General features: G+C 36.3%; 1 pseudogene; it reads left to right on the top strand.

Moving 5' to 3' along the window:
- The first annotated feature begins 1078 nt into the window (after positions 1-1078).
- LOC140014674 (putative wall-associated receptor kinase-like 11) lies at positions 1079-22227 on the top strand (annotated as a pseudogene).
- Positions 22228-22242: the final 15 nt, after the last annotated feature.

Here is a 22242-nt window from a genome sequence, read left to right as displayed (position 1 = left end):
GAGAGGTTAGCTCCGCTGTTGCGCTGTATTATCTCTCCTAATCAGAGTGATTTTGTCCGTGGACGTCAAATCTCCGATAACTATTTACTTGCTCAGGAGGTGATTTCGGGGATTGGAAGGAAAAATAGGGGGGAAATGTTGCACTGAAATTGGACATGACAAAGGCCTATGACAGGGTCTCATGGATCTTCCTGATTAACGTCTTGCGTGCATTTGGTTTTGGCGAAGGGTGGATAGATATGGTTTGGCGTCTGATATCTAATCCATGGTTCTCGATTCTTTTTAACGGGATGCCTCGTGGCTTCTTCCCAGCTTCGTGAGGGCTCCGGCAGGGGGACCCGCTATCCCCTTCTTTGTTCATTCTAGGAGCTGAGGTCCTGTTTCGTATGTTAAACCAACTGCTGCAGTGCCCTAGTTTTTGTGGGTTCAAGGTTCCTCGGGCTTGTCCTTCTATTACTCACTTGGGGTTTGCGGACGATATCCTTATCTTTTCTAGTGCCTCGACGTCTTCCTTGAGGCTGCTTATGGAGACGCTTGCAAGGTATGAAAGTGTCTCAGGACAGAGAAAAAATGCTGCGAAGAGTGGATTTATGGTTCACTTGTCGTTGCCTCGGGGCAGGAGAGCTATAATCCAGCGTATTACGGGTTTCTCGCAAGAGGAGTTCCAGGTACGCTACCTTGGGTGTCCGCTATTTGTGGGGAGGCAAAAGAAGGCTTTCTTTCAGGACTTGAGCAATGTGGTGTACTTTAAGATCAGCTCTTGGAAGAACCGACTGTTGTCTCCAGAAGGTAAGGTTGTTCTTATCAAACATGTGCTGTCTTCGATTCCTCTTCATTTATTGGCTATGGCTCATCCCCCGAAGTCGACGTTGGTCACACTTGAGAGGCTCTTTGCTAACTTCCTTTGGGGTTCCGTTGAGGGTATAGCCAAACACCACTGGATTCGCTGGAGGGACCTTTGCGCTACTAAGGAGGAGGGTGGGGTGGGTTTTCGGTCCTTGTCAGATGTGGTTTGGGCTTTCTCTGTGAAGTTGTGTGGAGGTTTCGACAGAAGTCGTCTCTGTGGGATATTTTCATGATGGCGAAGTATGTCGCTCATGCTCACCCAGGTATGGTAGGTGGCTCAGTGGGGGTTTCTTCCACGTGGCGTAGGATGCTTCAGGTGCGGGAAGTGGCTGAGCGGCACATCACTTTTGTTATTCGATCGGGGAGCTCACATTTCTGGTTCGATAACTGGCTAGGTTTTGGGCCGCTGTCCTCGCGATTGGGAAGTGTTTCGGATCATAGGATCTCTGACTTCTTGTTAGATGGTAGATGGAACTACCAACTACTAGTGGAATGGGTGCCTGCCGACATAGTAGCCGAGATCGCCCGGTTTGCCCTCCCGCGGATAGAGGAGGGTGAGGAGGACGTTATGGTCTGGGCTCCCTCACAGTCTGGGGCTTTCATGGTGCGCACGACTTTTGAGTTAGTACGTAGTTATGTGCCGCGGTCTTTTATTTTCTCTCGGGTATGGCATCCGATTGTTCCGCTTAAAATTTCATTCTTTATGCTTCGATTATTGTGAGATCGGTTGCCACTGGACTCTACGATATGTAAATTTGGCATCTCAGGCCTCTCAAAGTGCTTCTGTTGTACTGAGGCTAGTGTTGAGACTCTAGACCATCTATTTTGTGGGGGTGAAGTAGTCGGTGCGGTATGGTAGTTTTTTGGCGCTCCTTCGGGGGTTTTGTATGTGGGTGCCTCGCTACGGGGATATATGGCTAGTTGGTGGTTTAAATCGGGTACGAATGAGTTCCTACAGTTTGCCCATCTGGTTATCCCTTCTTTGATCTGTTGGAATATTTGGAAGGCTAGGAACAAAGCACGGTTCGAAGGGGTCGCTTAAGCTCCACGTGCTATCTGTGGTTTTATTTTCGACGATGTACGGAATCTTTTCTACCTGAAGTACCCGGGACTCTCCTGGGCTCTCCCGACATGGCAAGCATTCTACGATTCTCTCGGCTCTCGTCGCGGTCAGGAGTCTTTCAGGTTGGTGAAGTGGTTGAGGCCGAGGATGGGGGAGCTTTAACTCAACACGGATGGCTGTTCCAGGGGAAATCCGGGATGGGCAAGAGGTGGTGGTGTTTTAAGGGATGGTGGGGGTAAGCTCCTGTTCGCGTTTTCCACATTTGTTGGGAGTTGTACTAGCATCCAAGCTGTGGCAAGAGCTCTTCTCTTTGGACTTAACTTGTGCATCTCTCGTGGCTTTGTGAGAGTACACGTGGAGGTGGACTCTCTGGTACTTGTTCAAATACTGCAGCAAGCATTTCGATGCCCGTGGATTATTGATATGGAAGTCCGGTCCCTCCTTCAGTTGCTGCCCCATGTCGCCAGCATCACTCACTGCTTCCGAGAGGGTAATCAAGTGGCTAATAGCTTATCTAATACTGGCTGTGACGAAGGCTGTGATAGAACCTATCACCATCTTTCGGAGCTCCCTACTCTAGCCCGAGGGGCATTTAGGTTAGACAGGCTTGGCATCCCTTCCCTAAAAAATGTTAGGTCCACCCTAGTTTAATACATGCATTGTCAGCTTGGGAGGTACGGTCTATGGCCCCCTCCGGCACTGGCTATTTGCTTCAAGGAATAAAATCAGCTACTACATCTTTAAAAAAAAAAGTGTGTTTTATTATTTGATTTTGGTATGTTTTATTTAATTTTATAGTTAATGAACTAAGTTTCCAGTGAAAATATGTATTTTGCGGTTTAAGTGTCAAAAATTGCATTTCTATGGATTTTAATGGTGAAAACTTCATGTTTTTGTAGGTTCAATGATTCAATTATCAATTGGAGTTACTTGACAAGATATTTGAATGATTATTGATGATACGAAGTGATTTAAAGAAGACATAAAGTGCCAAATGTTCAAAAGAGGAAATGCAATCAAGAATAAAAAGAACGGAGTTTTCCAAGTTTGACACCTTGTGGTATTTTGGCTATATTTTGAGTTACACGCATTGGATTGAGGTGATTTTTAAACCATTTTAAAACTAGAAGATAGATATACATTTCTTGTGAAGACCTAGAAGTTTGGTTCAGTCGTTTTCATTGTCAAAATGTCAAAATACAGAAGTATAATTTTGTTGTCAAAAGCTGAAACAGGGGATTGACCAGTCAAGGGTATTTTAGTCATTTATTGATCCACAAAACTCCAAATTGGATGATTCTAGAGCAATTGGACTATAACTTTCATATTTTGTGCAAGAGTTATTTGAGCCTGCATCATCAAGAAAAATATCAGTTGAAGTTGGACAAAAAACTAAGCAAAGAGAAGACTTGACCAGAGATGAGTAAACCTGTAAAAGAGCAAAATGTGGGTACAATACACAACCTCAAGTCACGTTTTCGAGGTCGCGTATTCTTCAATTTTGGCTGTAACTTGCTCTTCAACTTGTGCTCTATTCACACAAACTTTTTGACCCATTTTTCTGTAAGAATTCCGCTGTATTTGAGCAAGCAAGTATAGAATCATGTAAAAGTAACTTTTGGGAGTTTCAAAAGTCAAAAATGCCAACTAGAATCAACTCTTCTTGATCTTGAATCTCTCTATAAATAGCAGCCTTGGACGACATTTTTCACGACTTTGGAAGACTAGAGAAACTCCATCAAAATATAGTTTTCAGTAGTTTTTCTTAGTTCATTAATGTAGTATAGTTAGTGTAGTTTTTCCTTCTTATACTTATAACTAGATTTGGATGAAGATTTGAAAGCAAAGATGGAGAGCTTGAAACTCATGTGACAAGGGTGACTTCTCTCCTAGCATTTCTCTTTTGTATTTGATTTCATGTTTAACTATAATACAAGTTTGGTGTTTGTTTTCATATTTTGCTAAAGTTTATGCCTAGAGTTATGGATGCATTTTCTATATCTTATTAGTGATATTTACTTAGTTATGATGATATTATTTTGACTAAATTATTTCTTATTTTTTCTTTTCTAATCATTATTAACCGGCCATTAATTATGATAATTTTAAGGTGTTAAGTTTGCAAATGAAAATTGAGATTTAACACTAGTTCAAGGAAGTGATAAACTTATGAAGTACATTCATGAGAGTAGAGGTGCACCTATGTGATTTTAGTGATTTGTTTCATGTAATTTCATAGAAGAAATGAGCTTGTAATTAATTTCATAACCACAAGAGTAGGTATAACATAGCTACAATTATAGTTGATTCACTACGAGAGTAGGTTTCACATACATTAGGAAATTACGCCATAACTAGCCAATATAATAACATTCACTTAACCGGTAATTTTATTTGTAAGAGTAGTGAGAAATTCCATACCTCTAAAAGTTTTCTATTGTTATTTTTATTACTTTTATCTTATGTCTATAGTGTAGAGTTAATTTCTTGCACTTGTGATAGTCTAAATAATAAAGGAGTTCAAAAAACATCGGTAATTGGCAATCTTTTTTGTGGGTTCGATCTTTAATACCCTATACTGAATCTCAACTGGTATACTTGCGAAAAATCACGTGTGGGGTATTTAGAATTTTATAAATGTAAAATTTGACAATGAATGAGCTAATTGATATATGTATACCCCAAGCTCGTCAAATTTTTGGTACCGTTGTCGGGGAAGATTTGGCAATATCGGCGTGAAAAATAACTTTATTAGTTTAGACACTTTACTTGTCTTGTTGTGTTTGTTGTGTCTTGTATATTTCTTAAGTCTTTATTTGTATGTGTTGAGTCACCTATTCTTCGTAACTAAACTTGTTTTTGAGTTATTTTGAAGATATGTTTAGGAACTCGAGGAGAGTAGTAAACATGAGAGACAATGTATGAGAAGTGGACGATCGACAATGTATTGTTACCAAGTGCAAAACTCCATGAATAGAGGTAACCAAAAGAAATCCGAAGGTATGTCTTTTGAAAACGGTTTAAGGTGCTTAAAGGATAAACTTGATTATATAACGTTAAAAGTTCAATTGGACACCATTATGTATGAGATTGAACAAAAGAGGAATTTTAATACTTTTAATTCTAATTATATGATTTGTGACTTATGTGAAAGTTATCATGCAACTCATACATGTAGGCAAGTACAAAATGTAGATTATTATGATGAATGTGGGCATTGTAACCCTTATTTTGATAAAAATGGTCCTAATTGGGGCAATTTTTATGCTTACGTTTGGGATAATCAATGTGTATTTTATATGATTACCAATCTGAAATTATCCAATATGAATCTAAACCATCTTGGAAATTGGCAATAGAAAGGTTAGCTAATGCATCTTTATCTTGGGAATTAGAGAGTGAACAATTAGCTAATGATTCTAATCCATCTTAGGAGCTAGCAATAGAAAAATTTTATAATCAATTTGATTTAGTTATAGAAAATCTAGCTAAAGCGACCTTCAATCATTTTGCTCGGGTTGAGGATGGGTTAGATGAATTACCTTCTCATTTTGGTAGAATACAAGATCAATTGTATATTTTGTCTGAAATTATTTCTTCTAATAATATGTAAAATAACCCCAGCATGAATGGTGGTAATGTTGCGTATGAAACTGGATTGCATTTTGATCAAAATGATGTATCTAATGTGCGTTTTAATGAGAAAATGTCCATTTCATATGATAATGCCTTTAGAATAAAATTTGAACCTCAGAAGGCAAGCATGAATGATGTATATATAACTCCTCTTGAGGAGTGTATTACAAATGAAGGTTCCAAGGTCATAATCACCCAACAAGATTATATGGACGTTCTTTTGGTGAATTCTCAAGTGACACAGATTCAAAGTAATATTTATGACTCACTTGAGATTGGTAAGTCACTTCCATCTCTCTTATCATTTGAATATGTGGCTTTTGCTATCAAACCACCTTTTACTGATCTACCAGGTGGATTATTTTTTAACAAAGCCTCCTTGAAAAATGAGGTGAAATAGTCAAGTCAATAACTATAAAGAAGCGCTTGTTGGGAGTCAACCCAATGTTTGTTTAAGTTTATGTTATTTTGGTATGATTTTATGTTTAAATTATGCGTTTAAGTTGTTTTGTTATTTTTCTCTTGTAGGTTTGGGAAAAAGAAGCAAAGATGACCAAATGAGGTGAAAAAAATGAAATTTGATTAAGGAACTCCACCCCTCAATTTGAGTATTTAATATTTTTTATTTATTAAAGAAAGGTAAAATGCATTTTTTAATCATTTTACATATGGGTGCATTGATTATTTTGACAAAAGAATGATTTAGGATACATTTTGAGCAATTGGGGTAATATGTGCAAATTTGGAAAGTTAAAATTTCTGCAAAAAAAATTGCAGAAGAAAATGTAGGTTCAGAGAAAACGTGACCTAAGGTCACGTTTTCTGAAGTCGCATTTTCAATTCTGCAAGTTTCCAACAAAAATGCGAGCTTAGAGAAACGCAACCTTGGGTCACATATTCAAGAGCTTGCGTATTGTGTTCTGTGACTTTTCAACTGAAAATGTAGGATGAAAACACAGGTTTGAAGTCGCGTTTTATGCTCACATTTTTAGGGTGCTTTTTAAGTAACAAAAATGCAGGCTGCATTTTTCTTATTCTTCTTCTCCTCACCTCACGTTTTCTCACACATACTAACACACACTTTACCAATCTCCTCTTATACACTATTTTCTTGCAAGAAATCATCCAGCAAATATCATTTAACCTTCATAGAACATTTTTAACTGATTAAAATCCAAGAAAAATAACTCAAAAATCGGATTAAGGTTAGGGTTCATAGTTTCTATTTCAAGCAATTGGGGGTCAATTTAAGGGTGTTTTATAGGGGTTTTTACATCATTTGCATCACCAAATATTACTCTACCAATTTGAGATAAATTTATTGAATTTAACTTGATATTTTAATATTCATCATTTGCATATGTTTTGAGTTTAATGACATACGTTGAATGGTGAATTTGTGATGTTATTTGTTGATGAATATCAGATCCATTATGTTTATTTAACATTTTTAAGCATGTTTAGATGATCAAATGTGGGATTATGATGATCTATGCAATGTTTCACTTTATGTATATTCCAATTTTATGATCAATGTAGTAATTGCTCTTGGAATGTTGTTAAGCATAATTGGATGGTTCAAATTGCTAAAATGTAACTTGTTTATTAAGCTTACGTGTATACATTCCTTATATGGTGACATTTTAGCCAATCTGATTGCTTAGTCTTCATATAGAGCTTGACTGGATGATAAATTTTGAATATGTGAAGAATTTAGCAATTTTAGCTGTATTTTAAGGGTGAAATTGAACATGTGCATAATGTATATTTCTTAGATTGTGTTTTACTCCTAATTTTATTACTATATGGTGATGTTATAATTATCTAGAGAAGGAAACATGCTTATACTTCTTATTCTACGTAAAGAGAGTGATATTTGTGCTAAATACATGAAAAGTTTGGGAAATGTTGTGTGATGATGTGAAAAATTTTGGCAAAGAATTATTTGCAAAAACTCTTCATGTCTTTGTCACTTTTGCATCTTTTAACCCTTACCTAGTTTATTTGCCATTTTATATTTTAGGTTTTAGTACTAATTGTTACAAATGGAATTCATGAAGTTTCCTTTTTTGTAGAATTGAGGCAAATGGAACATAAACTTCATACTGTATTATGAAGCTTCATATTCGCGTACTTCAATCACATCAATAGGGGAGTATTCCTTTCTTTATTTTGGTTTACCCTTTTACACATTGAGAACAATATGTATTTTAAGTGTTTGGGGGGGAGGGGGGAGAATTGAGATTATATATGTTGGTTGTGATTGACTTGTAATGGAAATGATTTGGACTTGCCTTGAAAATATTTTTGGTGCGTTAATTTGTTGAAATTGAGTTTGTTGGCAAGGAGTTTCATTTATTTATAAGGAAAAACTCTGCCAAAATTTTTTCACAATCTTGTCCAAAATTGCAGAATTGTCCCAAAATGTTTCAATTTTTTTCAATTTTATCCAAGAGGTAACAAGTTCCATACCATTAGTAACTCAAATTCCTTCTACTTTTGAGCTAGATATATGTGATTTGACAACTTCTTTTCTCATTTAACTCGAAAATAACTATTATGTGATTATAATTTGTGCATTCATAGAAAGGTATATTATGTAAAGTGGAGAAAATTATGTCTAAATTTTACAAATTTAATGAAATTTCTTCTCTTTACTTGATTTTACATAGTTAAGTAATAAATATGGTCAATAAGTGCAATATTTTTCTCATGATTATTCTTTCAAGGGAATGATATTAGCTTTATCTTGTTTATCACAAAAAAAAAAAAGAAAGAAAAAAAAGAGAATAAAAGTTGTTCTACTCCAATGATTGTTGTACTTAGTAATCGGGAGTCTTTATCTACAAATGTCGACTTTCGCGTAAAACGGTACTTGAATTAAGAGTATGTGAAGCAACTTGAGAATGTGAAGTGTTGAGTAATCAGCGATTTTCATTTAAAAATGTCGATTTTCACGTCAAAAGACACTTTCACATCTCAAGTAAATATTTAGATATGTTATATAAATAAAATCTCTATTTAAATTGAAAAAGAAGATGATCATGGGTTTAGCTAACATTTTTATTGACCATATGAGTTACTTATGAAATTGAGTAAGGATAAGAAATTGACTTGAACAAATTACAATTATGGTATAATTGGCTGTAATTTACCTGATATTATGAGTACTTGAATTTAATTAATTAATTGCATAACGGTTCGTTACCTTATTTTGAGGAAATGAAGTTGAATTTTGCACATATGTTTATTTTTAAAATTTTGGATCATTTTTGTTTGTAATTCTTAATTGCTTGAGGATAAACAATGATTCAAGTGTGGGGGAATTTGACAAGTGCATATTTTGTGCGTTTTAAATGTGTTTTATTTTTTGATTTTGGTGTGTTTTATTTACTTTTATAGCTAATGAACTAAGTTTCTAGTGAAAATATGCATTTTGTAGTTTAAGTGTCAAAAATTGCATTTTTATGAATTTTAATGGTGAAAACTTCATGTTTTTGTAGGTTCAATGATTCAATCATCAATTGGAGTGATCTGAGAAGATATTTGAATGATTGTTGATGATTTGAAATGATTTAAAGAAGACACAAAGTGCCAAATGTTTAAAAGAGGAAATGCAATCAAGAATAAAAGGAAGGGAGTTTTCCAACTTTGACATCTTGTGGTATTGAGGAGCAAAGATGGAGAGTTTGAAATTCATGTGACAAGGGTGACTTCTCTCTTAGCACTTTCTCTTTTGTATTTGATTTCATGTTTAGTTGTAATACAAGTTTGGTATTTGTTTTTCATTTTTTGCAAAAGTTTATACCTAGAATTATAGATGAACTTTCTATATCTTGTTAGTGATATTTACTTGGTTATTTGATGATATTATTTTGAGTAAGTTATTTATCACTTTTGCTTTTCTAATCATGATTAACCGGCCATTAATCGTGATAATCTTATAGTATTAAGTTTTGCAAATGAAAATTGGGATTAACACTAATTCAATGAAGTGATAAATCTAAGGAGTACACTCACGAGAGTAGAAGTGCACCTATATGCTTTTATTGACTTGTTTCATGTAATTTCATAGAAAAAATAAAGTTGTAGTTAATTTCATAACCACGAGAGTAGGTATGGCTTAACTACAAGAATAGTTGATTCACTACAAGAGTAGATTTCATATACATTAGGAAATTACGCCATAACTAGCCAAAATAATAACATTCACTTAACCGGTAATTTCATTTGTAAGAGTAGTGAGAAATTCCATAACTCTAGGACCTTTCTATTGTTATTTTTATTACTTTTATCTTATATTTATAGTGTAGAGTTAATTTCTTACACTTGTGATAGTTTAAATAATACATAAATTCGAAAAATATCGGTAATTGACAATCTTTTCTGTGGGTTCGACTCTTAATACCCTCTACTCAATCTTAACTCGTATACTTGCGAAAAATCGAGTGTGGGGTATTTAAGATTTTATAAATGTAAAACTTGATTGTGGATGAGTTAATTGATATATGTATACCCCACGCTCGTCAATTTTCTTGGTAAGATACTTCTAATATTTTCCCAAAAGTAGTAGTAAAGAACAAAAAATCTGTGTTGTAACTTAATGATAAGATATTTGTCTTAATTTGCCCTTCTTTTAGTTAAAAGAAAACTGAAGACCCTATCATCTTTAATACATTTGTTTTGATGATCAACAAATAAATAATAAAATGTACTAATGTTTCTACTTAAATGTTGTTGGGTTTGGATTTTATCGCACCAACTGTTTATTTTGTTGGGTTTGGATTTTATCCCATAAACAAACGGTTGGTAAGATAAAATCCAAACCCAACAAAATAAACAGTTGGTGGGATAAAACTCACATCCAACAAAACAAACGATTTGTGGGATAAAACCCAAACCCAACAAGTGTGATATAAAAAGTGAATAGAATTGAAGAAAACACAATTGGAGTCGATGTGGATGCACAGCTGAAACCAATCGGACGTTTGGTTGCACAAAAAAGCAAGAAAAAAGAGTTGGCTAGACACCATCTGGATGTACATGCGAACGTCCGCATGACATATGGACTCAATGCGAATCCGATGTGGATGCGATAATGGCTAGTTATTAATAGCTAATTTTTTGACATTTGCCAGCACATTTTGGACATCTATAAAAAGCCATAACTTCAACATTTAGCTTCTGACAGGTGCCGAACCTGTGCAATAATAAGTACCTACTCTAGAAAAATACATATTTTGTATATAGCGGTGAGTAGGGTCGAATCCACAGGGACTGGGGATAATTCGTTTCTTCTAGAGTCCAAGGTATGGGGGGTTTTGGATTAAATGCTAACTAAATAAATTAAATGCAGAAAATAAATAAAAGGAATAATTATTGGAGAAACTCTAGCCAAGGGTACACTTCAGAAATGGTTCAGGCACTGATCATTGATTCACAGATAATTCCACATTTATTAATAGATTAGTTATAGTTGTCATGCACGCGATAAACAACCAACCCTTCCTTAATTTCTCGATAGCCAAGGTACGACCGTTAACTATTTCTCTAACCCAAAAACAACCCTAGGTACGACCGTAGGATTTAATTTCTAGATTGCATTAATAATTAGAAAGGCCCAATCCTAACTAACAAACACGCTACGAGGGTTTGTTTAAGTTAGATCGTATGTTCCCCTGTCATAAACCCAATTACGCCAGTTGCTACTGAGATAGGGATAACGAACAATTACGGATTCAATTACCCCTATTTAGCAAAATAGCCTATATGAATACTTAAATATTGCGCATCTATTCAATCACTCACACGAGCTATAGCAATTAAAAGCAGGAAACATATAAATACCAATAAATTAAGGAAGCAATTAAAATAAATTAGATCTCACAGTAATTGTTGAACCAAATCTTTAGTTGTCCCCTTGACTAGAAAAGCTTAACCACGCCTCATGAGAAAATCTCCTCGTTGGGGAATATTGTCGAATACCTGGCGTGTGTCAGAGGCCAGTCCAAAGAAAGAAAACTAGAACTAAACTAAAAAACTAAAACTAAAGCCCTAGATATCTCTTGCTTCTGTACGTTGTCCCCTTTTAAAGCAACAAAAGAAAGATCACTAAAAGCTATCTAGGTGGTCCCCACACATGTGGACAAAGCCTCCCAAGTACTTCTTGTTCCAAGTCTCTCTACGTTGCTTTCTTTGAAGCCCAAATGACCAAATGCCTTTCACTAGCTTGTGGTCCCCCACCAATTCAAGGGCCCAAGGATTGAAACCCTTAGAAATCTCCATATTTTTCACAAAGTCCCTCCTTTTTGGTAGTTTTCTGCTTCATTTCTGAAATTGATTCCAAATACCAAATATGAGTAAATATCAGCAATTAACACAATATTTGTCAGGGATAGAAGGGAAAATTAATAATAAAAATACCAACAATTAACACCCTATCAATTCCCCCCACACCTAAACCATGTTTGTCCTAAAGCATGAGAACAAGAAACAAACACCAATATTTGATAGTGGCTATTGTTCTATCCAACAAATTGCCAAGATACCAAGAAAAATAATATTCAAGCATCAATGGTCAAGTCCAAGAAACATCACTCCGGTTAGCTTCTAAACCACAAACTCCTCTAATTCCAGGTTAACTAATCTAAGAAAAATGAATGACACACAACATTTATCAGCAAATGATCCAACTATTAACCAAAATCTCAACATTAAATCCATAATTCGGCAAGCTGACTTTTATTACACACTAACACAACCTTCACTTTTTTCACATTTTTTTCTACTTTTCTCTCTTTTTTTTTTTGGTTTTTTTTTATTCTTTCTTTTTCTTTCAATAGTAACAAAAGACTTAGTCGCTAGCCATTTGAGCCTTTTGACGCGAACTCCAACATTGGCCAGATGAAGGAGCCCGGTTACTCAGATTCTATCGCCACGTGACCACGTACTCATAGAAATTACTACCTTTTGACGCGAGAATCAACACTTTTAGGTGCAGATCCCCGGTTACTCAGTAGTAACTAATAGCGGAGTACAGTCAAGTTTATTCATAGCTAAAAATCACAAAAACTCAATATAACACAAAAACCAAAAGAAAACTTGCATCAGCTAGCCTCATTTTCAAACATGGAGAACTAAAGTTAATAACCGGACCAATTCACACGAAAATGCCAATAATCATTCCCTATGCCTAGGAAAGTTAACCAAAAATTATAAGAGTAAAACAATCATTGATATTCACCAAAGAGATGTTTTTGGATTCAACCACATTAACTTGGTACCCTTTTATTATTAAAACTTGGCAAAAGTAGAAATAGAGGCAATAATCCAACATCAAACCTTGGCATGCACTTACGAGCCAATCACTAAAAAGAAGAAAAAAAATGAACGAGAGGTGGACAAATAACAAACTAAAAATAATTAACTAGTATAGCTGTCCCCCCCACACCTAGATCCTACATTGTCCTCAATGGAGGGATTAAAGCAATTAAAACGAAGAGGGCAACGAAACTTCCCTCACGAGTGGCGAAAGGGTAGGCGGGAATGGTGCACGGAAACTGATGTGATAGAAGTACGCGGCCAAGGTCTGAGATATCTCAACTCAATTCAACCAGCAAATGCAAAACTCTGTCCACCCAAAATCTCAACAAAGCCTCCAAGTAGACAGTTAATTTCTCAACTCAAAAGCAGCAATTCCAGTAATAGCAGTATAGAAGTTGGAGAATAACCACACAATCACAATCAGGTAGCCAACTAATTGAAAATAACAAATGCTAATCAAAATACCCCCAACCAGTATCACTGGTGCAAAACGTAGTCCAAAATCAATGAAATTGCTATAGCAGAGTAGAGCAGTAGTAAAGCAATAGCCCCAAGTGTTAATCTAATCACAAGAAAGATTCTAAATCTCTAAAGAAGAGCAACAGGCGACTGGAATTCCAATGAATAGAGCAAGTAGAGGAACCGTAGGTGGGAACCCAGTCCACCGAAGTCAATAAACAAACCCAGGAAACAAATAAGTCCTCAAATGAGTCAACAAATTGCACAAATGATCAGACCAAAATCACAGACACTGTTCCTCCAAATCAGCAATATAAACCAACATCCAGAATGTCCTCAAAAACTCGATTAAAAACTACTAATGCCAACAAGGAATGCAGTTGCCGAATTAAATCAACCAAAATTTCAACAAGCACAACACTGGCCGAGATCCTTCCCAAAATATCATAGACAATTGTTAAAATTCCAGCCCACCCAAGAACTTCAACAATTCCCCCCAAAAGTTTGAACAAATGTCCCCCCCGGCACTGTGCTAGGGCACAACCAATTTCAACGAATGTGCTAATCAAAGAGGCCAAGAGCAGGGCAACTGTCAAACACCCAATAACCCAAAACAATTGAACTCAAATCCACAAAAAACACAATAAATATTCCCAAGAAATTGGCCGACCCAAAATAGCAAGTTAGAATATAGACCGTAGTAACACAGGCATAATCCCCGCACTATCAATTAGATAGGCAATAACAGCAAATGAACAAATCCGGAGTAAAGTAACACAGCCGCTAAATGATACCAATCAACACCAAAAATTGGGGATCGAGGTTGAAATACCTCTACCGGCTACCAAATAAAGGACTGGGGTGGTAGTGGTTGGCGTGAGGTGAGGCAAAGCTGATGATGGCCGCGGGAGAGAGAGGGAAGCGAGGTGGGTGGCGTGTCTGGTGGAAAGCCGCTGGTGGCGCACGAGTGTTGCAGAGCTGGTGGCCGCTGAGGTTGACCTCACGGCGGTGGTCTTGGGCTGTGGCAGGCAGCGGCGAAATAGTGGCGGCTGGAGCGCGCAGGTGGAGATGGCGCAACGGGCTCGCTGGGGAGAGAGCTGCGCGCGAGGGCTGATGGACTGGTGGAGGTTGGCGCGCGGTGTCGGTGACGGGCCGCGGCGGACGGTGGTGGCAGATCTGGTGGTGGAAAGAGAGCTGAGGGCGGCACTGAGCTTGGAGATGTGCGGGTAGCAGGGGCGACGGACCAGCAGGGGAACAGAGTAGAAGAAAGAAAGAAAAGAGAAAGAAAGAAAGAAGAAGAAAGAAAGAAAGAAAAGAAAGAAAGAAGAAAGAAAAAGAAAGGATTTTTTTTTTTTGTTTTTACGTTGACAAGTCAAGGACTAGCTACGGTTAAGGAGAAAGAAAAATTCTTCCTTTTGATTCCGTATTACTTCCTCTTTTTTTCTTTTTTTTTTTTTTTTTTTTTATTTTTTCCAAAATTTTTTTTATTTTTTTTTTATTTTTTATTTGTTTTCTTTTGTAACAAAAAAGAAAAGAGGTAGCTACGGTTAAAAGAATTTTTTTTTTTTTTTTTTGAATCCTTACCTTTCCCGCGAACGCGACGCGGGCGCGTCATGAGGGCAAGAGAGCTCCCAGAAGTTTCAGAAGTTTCTGATCGTGAGCGTCGTGCACATCACCACGCGGGCACGTCATGAGGGCAAGAGAGCTCCCAGAAGTTTCTGATCGTGAGCGTCCTGCACATCACCACGCGGGCGCGTCATGACTGAAGGGCACCTATAAATCAGCAAAAACGAAAATTAACACCCAAAATCAGTCAAATTCAAGGAAGACAGATTTAAACTAACAAATAAAATCAAACAAACAACTAAAAGAAATTGGGTTGCCTCCCAATGAGCGCCTTTCTTTAATGTCTTTGGCTAGACATTATCATGTTTTGCTCATGGAGGATAAAATCTTGTGGCTCGCTTCAATGCTTCATCTTCAACGTGATCCTGGTAACCCTCATCGATGGAGTAATTCTTGGGCACACGAGTTACGGGCTTCCATGGACTAGTAAATGGCGCTAAACAAGTCAACAATGATCTGCATTCTCCACTCACTCCTCCATCACACACATTCATTGGTTCAAGATATTTTGCCATCTCCACTCTTAACTTATTCCTGTCATGAAATATTAAATTTTCTGGTATAATAAAATCAATTTCAGTAACAGGAGTTGAAGAATAGGAGTCAGGAAAATATTGATTAAGGAGTGGAGAAGATGTCACCGCATTTGGAGATTGTTCACTGGAATCGTTCACTTGAATGAGTTGATCCTGGAGTCTCATTTCTTGCACTTCAGCTTCCTTTTCAACTGCATCTTTAAATCCGTTTTCTTGAAACTCTTGCAGTTCCATGTCATTTGGCCGGACAATTGCACTCTCATCTTCCTCAAGATTGATATTGGTTTGTGAGGGCAATTCTTCAAGGTGAGCCTCTAATCGCTCTATCCTGGCTGTCAATTGACGCAGTTGATCCGCCAGGTCGCGACAGCTCGCTTGTGTCTTCTGATGAAATCGATTTAGGCTCGCTTGTGTCTCCTGATGAAATCGATTTGAATTAGCAATTAGTAAACCTATCATTTCTTCAAGAGACATACCTGACACGGAGGACGATTGCTGAGACTCTTGCTGTTGAAAATCCATTGGCCCGGTCGCATAATCAAAATTGGAATTATCCCACCATCCTTGATCATACCCGTTTGAATAAGGGTCATACCACGTTTGATATTGGGGTGGAAAATTTCCAAAAGTATCAATTGGAGCGCTTAGATTATCTTGAAATGCGGGGCATGTGTTAGTTGAATAACCTGAATCAAAATAAGTTCCACAATTTGCAACAGCCCATTGATCATTAGGAAAAACATGAGTCTCATAACCCCATTCAGGAACAAAGTCCAGTCTATCATCAAAATATGGAATGTTAGCAGCCATAAACTATATAAAAAAAAAGGGAAAAAAAATAAATTAAAAATGAAAACAAGGTGAACTCGAAAAGAAACAAATTAATCTGACACCAGTCCCCGGCAACGGCGCCAAAAATTGACAGGTGCCGAACCTGTGCAATAATAAGTACCTACTCTAGAAAAATACATATTTTGTATATAGCGGTGAGTAGGGTCGAATCCACAGGGACTGGGGATAATTCGTTTCTTCTAGAGTCCAAGGTATGGGGGGTTTTGGATTAAATGCTAACTAAATAAATTAAATGCAGAAAATAAATAAAAGGAATAATTATTGGAGAAACTCTAGCCAAGGGTACACTTCAGAAATGGTTCAGGCACTGATCATTGATTCACAGATAATTCCACATTTATTAATAGATTAGTTATAGTTGTCATGCACGCGATAAACAACCAACCCTTCCTTAATTTCTCGATAGCCAAGGTACGACCGTTAACTATTTCTCTAACCCAAAAACAACCCTAGGTACGACCGTAGGGTTTAATTTCTAGATTGCATTAATAATTAGAAAGGCCCAATCCTAACTAACAAACACGCTACGAGGGTTTGTTTAAGTTAGATCGTATGTTCCCCTGTCATAAACCCAATTACGCCAGTTGCTACTGAGATAGGGATAACGAACAATTACGGATTCAATTACCCCTATTTAGCAAAATAGCCTATATGAATACTTAAATATTGCGCATCTATTCAATCACTCACACGAGCTATAGCAATTAAAAGCAGGAAACATATAAATACCAATAAATTAAGGAAGCAATTAAAATAAATTAGATCTCACAGTAATTGTTGAACCAAATCTTTAGTTGTCCCCTTGACTAGAAAAGCTTAACCACGCCTCATGAGAAAATCTCCTCGTTGGGGAATATTGTCGAATACCTGGCGTGTGTCAGAGGCCAGTCCAAAGAAAGAAAACTAGAACTAAACTAAAAAACTAAAACTAAAGCCCTAGATATCTCTTGCTTCTGTACGTTGTCCCCTTTTAAAGCAACAAAAGAAAGATCACTAAAAGCTATCTAGGTGGTCCCCACACATGTGGACAAAGCCTCCCAAGTACTTCTTGTTCCAAGTCTCTCTACGTTGCTTTCTTTGAAGCCCAAATGACCAAATGCCTTTCACTAGCTTGTGGTCCCCCACCAATTCAAGGGCCCAAGGATTGAAACCCTTAGAAATCTCCATATTTTTCACAAAGTCCCTCCTTTTTGGTAGTTTTCTGCTTCATTCCTGAAATTGATTCCAAATACCAAATATGAGTAAATATCAGCAATTAACACAATATTTGTCAGGGATAGAAGGGAAAATTAATAATAAAAATACCAACAATTAACACCCTATCAGCTTCAATAAGTGGAGAAGCATATCTAGGAGTTTATATGTCGAATCTTTTCATTCTTATCACTAGTTCATAAGTTTAACTTTGTAAATTCACACCATAAAAATCGTTATTGAGCTTTCATTTGTAAAATCACACTATTAGAGTGTTGGTTCTTGTTTTACCTCAAATGAGTTGAGTGTTTGGTATAAGGTTTGAGTAAAATCTTAAAAAAGATGAGTCTCAATTGTACATTGGTGTGTTGTCTTCAAAATTGAGAGAAATGGGCAAGTAGTTGAAGGGTTTCTTGGCTAAGAGTAAAAGTCTAGGTTCAACTAGAGTTAGTGAACTTCGTGTGAGCCTCCAATGTATTTGGGTCATTATTTCACCCAATTTGCGAGCCTCCAATGTATTTGGATGCGTTTGATAAAACTGAAATCTGAAATCTGAATCCATTAAATTATTGAATTGTTAAGTATTAAATCTAATACATTTAAGTATATATCACATTCAGTGATAAGTGAATAGCTCATCACTTAATTTTTGGAGCAAGTTTTACCTAAAAAATTTAATGCCACTTAATTAATTCAGATGTTTAATTTTTGGTTATCAAATAGTCTGAATATGTTAAGATTTGAATCCATTAAATTTAAGTGCTGAATTGGGTTATCAAACAGGGTTTTATCACTTAATGTGATATGTACTTAAATGTATTAGATTTAATACTTAACAATTCAATAACTTAATGGATTAACACTTCAGAATTCAGATTTTAAATTTTAGTTTTATCAAACGCGCCCTTAGTAAAAAAATGTTGAGGCTTGGAAGAAGTTCGGGAGTGGAGGTTGCACTAGGGCCAACAAAAATTTACCAACACCGTGCATCAACGATCAATAAACTTTTTTAAAGTCTTATTCAACAACAAATTTCAATGTTTCTTCTTCTTCCTTTTCTTTTGGTTTTTTTTTTTTCTTTTTGGCAAAAAACTAAAAATTTGTATTAATAATAAGGAAAGAGAACGTGCATACAATGAGAATCTCAAAACTAAACAAAACAAGCCAAAAACTAATAACCAAATAACACTAAACAAGTCACTAATCTAAACAACTAGCTGGATTCCTTCTTACAACATTCAAGGCCCACCACAGTGGCCCTTCAGAGCTGTTCCACTAGACCAAAGGAGATTGAAAATGTTGATACGCTCTTAGCTAATTCGGAGAGTTCTCAAACTTATTGAAGTTTTTAGCAAAGTAACAAAATTCAATCTCAAACAATCAGGTTGTGCCTAACAACAAATTACTAGCTCTTGCCATATGTCAAGTAAATTAGATAAAAATCATGAGAGTTTGCACAATGAAAGTAATTATAAAACTAAACTTAGATTCTAGGGGAAATAAGTAGCCCACAAACAAAGGACAATATATATTCATAGTGGTTCAGCTGTGAAAGTTTATCTCTAATATCAAAACTCTTTTCTCTTCTTTAAATTTTGAAATAGGATCAATAGCTATGATTTGGGCCATAGTTCTTTATGGCGTCAAAAGTTTGAATAATTCTTTTACAACCTCGTCTTTATAATGATTAAAGTACAAACCACTTTACTAAGATCAACTATCTTTACCGTTGGAATCTTACTCTACTCAAAGCCTTTTTTGTTAAGGTGCTGTGCATGAAGGACTTGCACTTTCTCTCACAACAATGGAGGCTAGCCTATTGTGTTGCAACTTGACTAATTTGCTTCAATTGCGCACAAAATTGAAAAGACAGAACCCGAGTTTTTCCTTCACAATTTTGAGGGAAAAACTCAAAGAAGTTTTAGCAAAAGTCAAAAGTTTTTACTCACAGTCAGCCAAAATACTTGCTCAAAAACGACATGAATTGAGCATATAAAGGAGACATAGCTGCTATAAATAAAGAAAATGTTTGTTGGTGAAAATTTTGGAAAGAAACTTTTTTATGTTTTGAAATAAAAATGAATATGGACACAATTGATCTTAGAAGGCGTTTTTTTTTTTTTTTTAACAAACTAGACAGTCCGAAAATGAAATCTGGTCAAGGCTGATTTTCTGCCATAGTCTAAGGAGCTTACTTAAGAAAAGAAATCGTGGAGGTCAATTTATTGACAAAACTCAATTTTTCCTTTTTTTATAAAGTGTAAGTGGGAGGTTTTGAACTTGAGACCTCTCACATACATCTCCTCATCCATATCACCCAATCCATTCTTCCTCTACCCTTCCTCCCAAATTTCCCTTGGTTAAAACTGATTTTTTACGCCAGAATTGATTAGGACTGTTTAACAAAGATAAATAGATTAGGGGACTGTTCAACTACTACTGCACCTGCCAACCAGGTTACCTCGGGAAGAAAAACTTTAATCCATCCACACCACTTGCATGCCCACCAGATAGGGCGAACTAAAAATTGTTTACGTTCATTTCTTTAGGCACACATTAAAATCATGAACTCCACTCCTTAGCGGTTACTTTTCTTTGAGACTTCTTCTGATCAGAGATAAAGTTAATTTGACAGGCATCGGATTTGCAGCTGGATTTCTGATCTTAGTAATAGCCTGCATTTGGCTGCACCACAATCTTAAAATAATGGAAGAAGACAACGCTAAAAAGAGGTTCTTCAAGAGAAATGGTGTATTGCTGTTTCCAGTGTTTTAAAAGGCATATTTGGGGCAAGTCTCGGGGCGAGGTGCTCCTAAATTGCCCCTAGACCGTCAAATGGGGCGTTAGAGTCATACGGCATTCAGTGTTCAGGCGAGTTTTTTCTTTGAGGCATAAAAAATATAAGCATTTAAAATTCCAGCACTTTTTCCTTTGTTTTACGCTCCAAAAGAACATCTAAACTGGATTTTCATTTCATTTGCTTAAGGAAGTTCAGACCCTCAAGCTGAACTTGCAATTTCTGAAAACTTTTCTTATGTTAGCCTACAAATTTAAATTGGCAAATATGGATGTTAGTTTGGAATTTAATGATGCAAAGGAGGTGAACCTTCAAACTATGTGCCTCACATTAAGAATATTCTAAAGAAATAGGGGAAAGACCCTTGCTTTGATAGTCAAAGCTCACAAAGATCATTTGTTAGTGCCTTGGAAAAGAGTTTTCGCAACTGTGATTATTAGTTTGTGGGATGACATCAAGTCTTTTATGCAAACAATCATCGAAGTTTATGGTGGTTTGTTGGGCTTCTACTTATGGCATGACATTAGTCACACAAGTAGATTTTACTTTAATCACACAAACAAATTTTACTTTTCTTATGCAGATATAAGGTTATAATTTTTTTTTATTTTATCTAATCCTTCTTTTGGTATTTTTAATATTATACATATATATATACACACACACATATACACATGCATATATATATATATATATAGTATTTTTGGATTTTTATATTTTAAATATATTTAAAAATAAAAATTTGTGGGTTTTACACCCCACACCTTGGGGCTTTCGCTCCCTTTGGTGGATACAGAATGCCCTGTCCAATGCCTTTGCCTTTTAACACATTGATTGCTACAACAGCAGCTATCTTCAAGTCAAGCAACTGTATCAAAAACAAAGCTTTTTGTCACACGAGCTGGGAAAGGCAACAGACAATTTCAATGAAAGTCGTATTGTAGGCCAAGGAGGGCTTGGTACTGTCTACAAACGAATGCTATGAGATAACACTATTGTTGATGTGAAGAAATCAAACAAAATTGATCAGTGTCACGTTTCACAGTTTATCAATTAAGTTATCATTCTATCACAGATAAATCACAGATACATAGTAAAATTGTTAGGTTGCTGTTCGGAAACCGACATACCGTTGTTTGTTTATTAATATGTGTCAAATGCAACCCTTTCCCAGCACCTTCATGATGATCGTAGTGCTGGAATTATCACTTGGGAGAATCGTTTGCGGATTGCCATGGAAGTTGCCGGAGCGCTTCCTTATTTGTACTTATATGCTTCTACAGCCATTTTCCAAAGGGTTATAAAGCGAAGCAACATATTGTTAGATGAGAACTATAGGGCAGTTGTCTCGGATTTTGGACTTTCAAGATCAGCGTTCCTTGATAAAACGCACTTAACTACACTAGTCGGAGGCACATTAGGTTAATTAGACCCAGAGTACTTTCGGTCAGGGCAACTCAACGATAAAACTGATGTTTATGCCTTTGGCGTAGTTCTTGCCGAACTTCTAACCGGCCGAAAGGCTGTCTCTTCAGCTAAATCTGTTGAAGGTCTAGTTATTTGGTTTAGAACATCAACCAAGGAAAATCAGTTGTTTGAAATTGTGGACAAAATTGTTGCAGATGAAGGACTAGAAGAGGAAATTGTTGCAGCTGTTAGGCTTACCAAAAGATGTCTAAAACTCAATGCAAGGAAAAGGCCTCATATGAAAGAAATAGTTGCAGAACTTGAACAACTAAGGAGGATAAAAAATGGGTCAGTGGGTGAAGAAAGTTTGCAGGATGGTCATTGCTCTGCGAGTGAAAGATCTTATTGTTGCAATGTTGATTAAATTACTGAGGATGACCCAGAGTAGTTTTAGATCAACTCCTGGATGTTTTCTTTAGAATGCTATAATCCTTGTAATAATA

This window comes from Coffea arabica, chromosome 9e (assembly GCF_036785885.1).
Source record: "Coffea arabica cultivar ET-39 chromosome 9e, Coffea Arabica ET-39 HiFi, whole genome shotgun sequence".
NCBI classification, from domain to species: domain Eukaryota; kingdom Viridiplantae; phylum Streptophyta; class Magnoliopsida; order Gentianales; family Rubiaceae; genus Coffea; species Coffea arabica.
The sequence above is the reverse complement of the archived record's forward strand: the minus strand, read 5'-3'. Positions and strand labels throughout refer to the sequence as shown.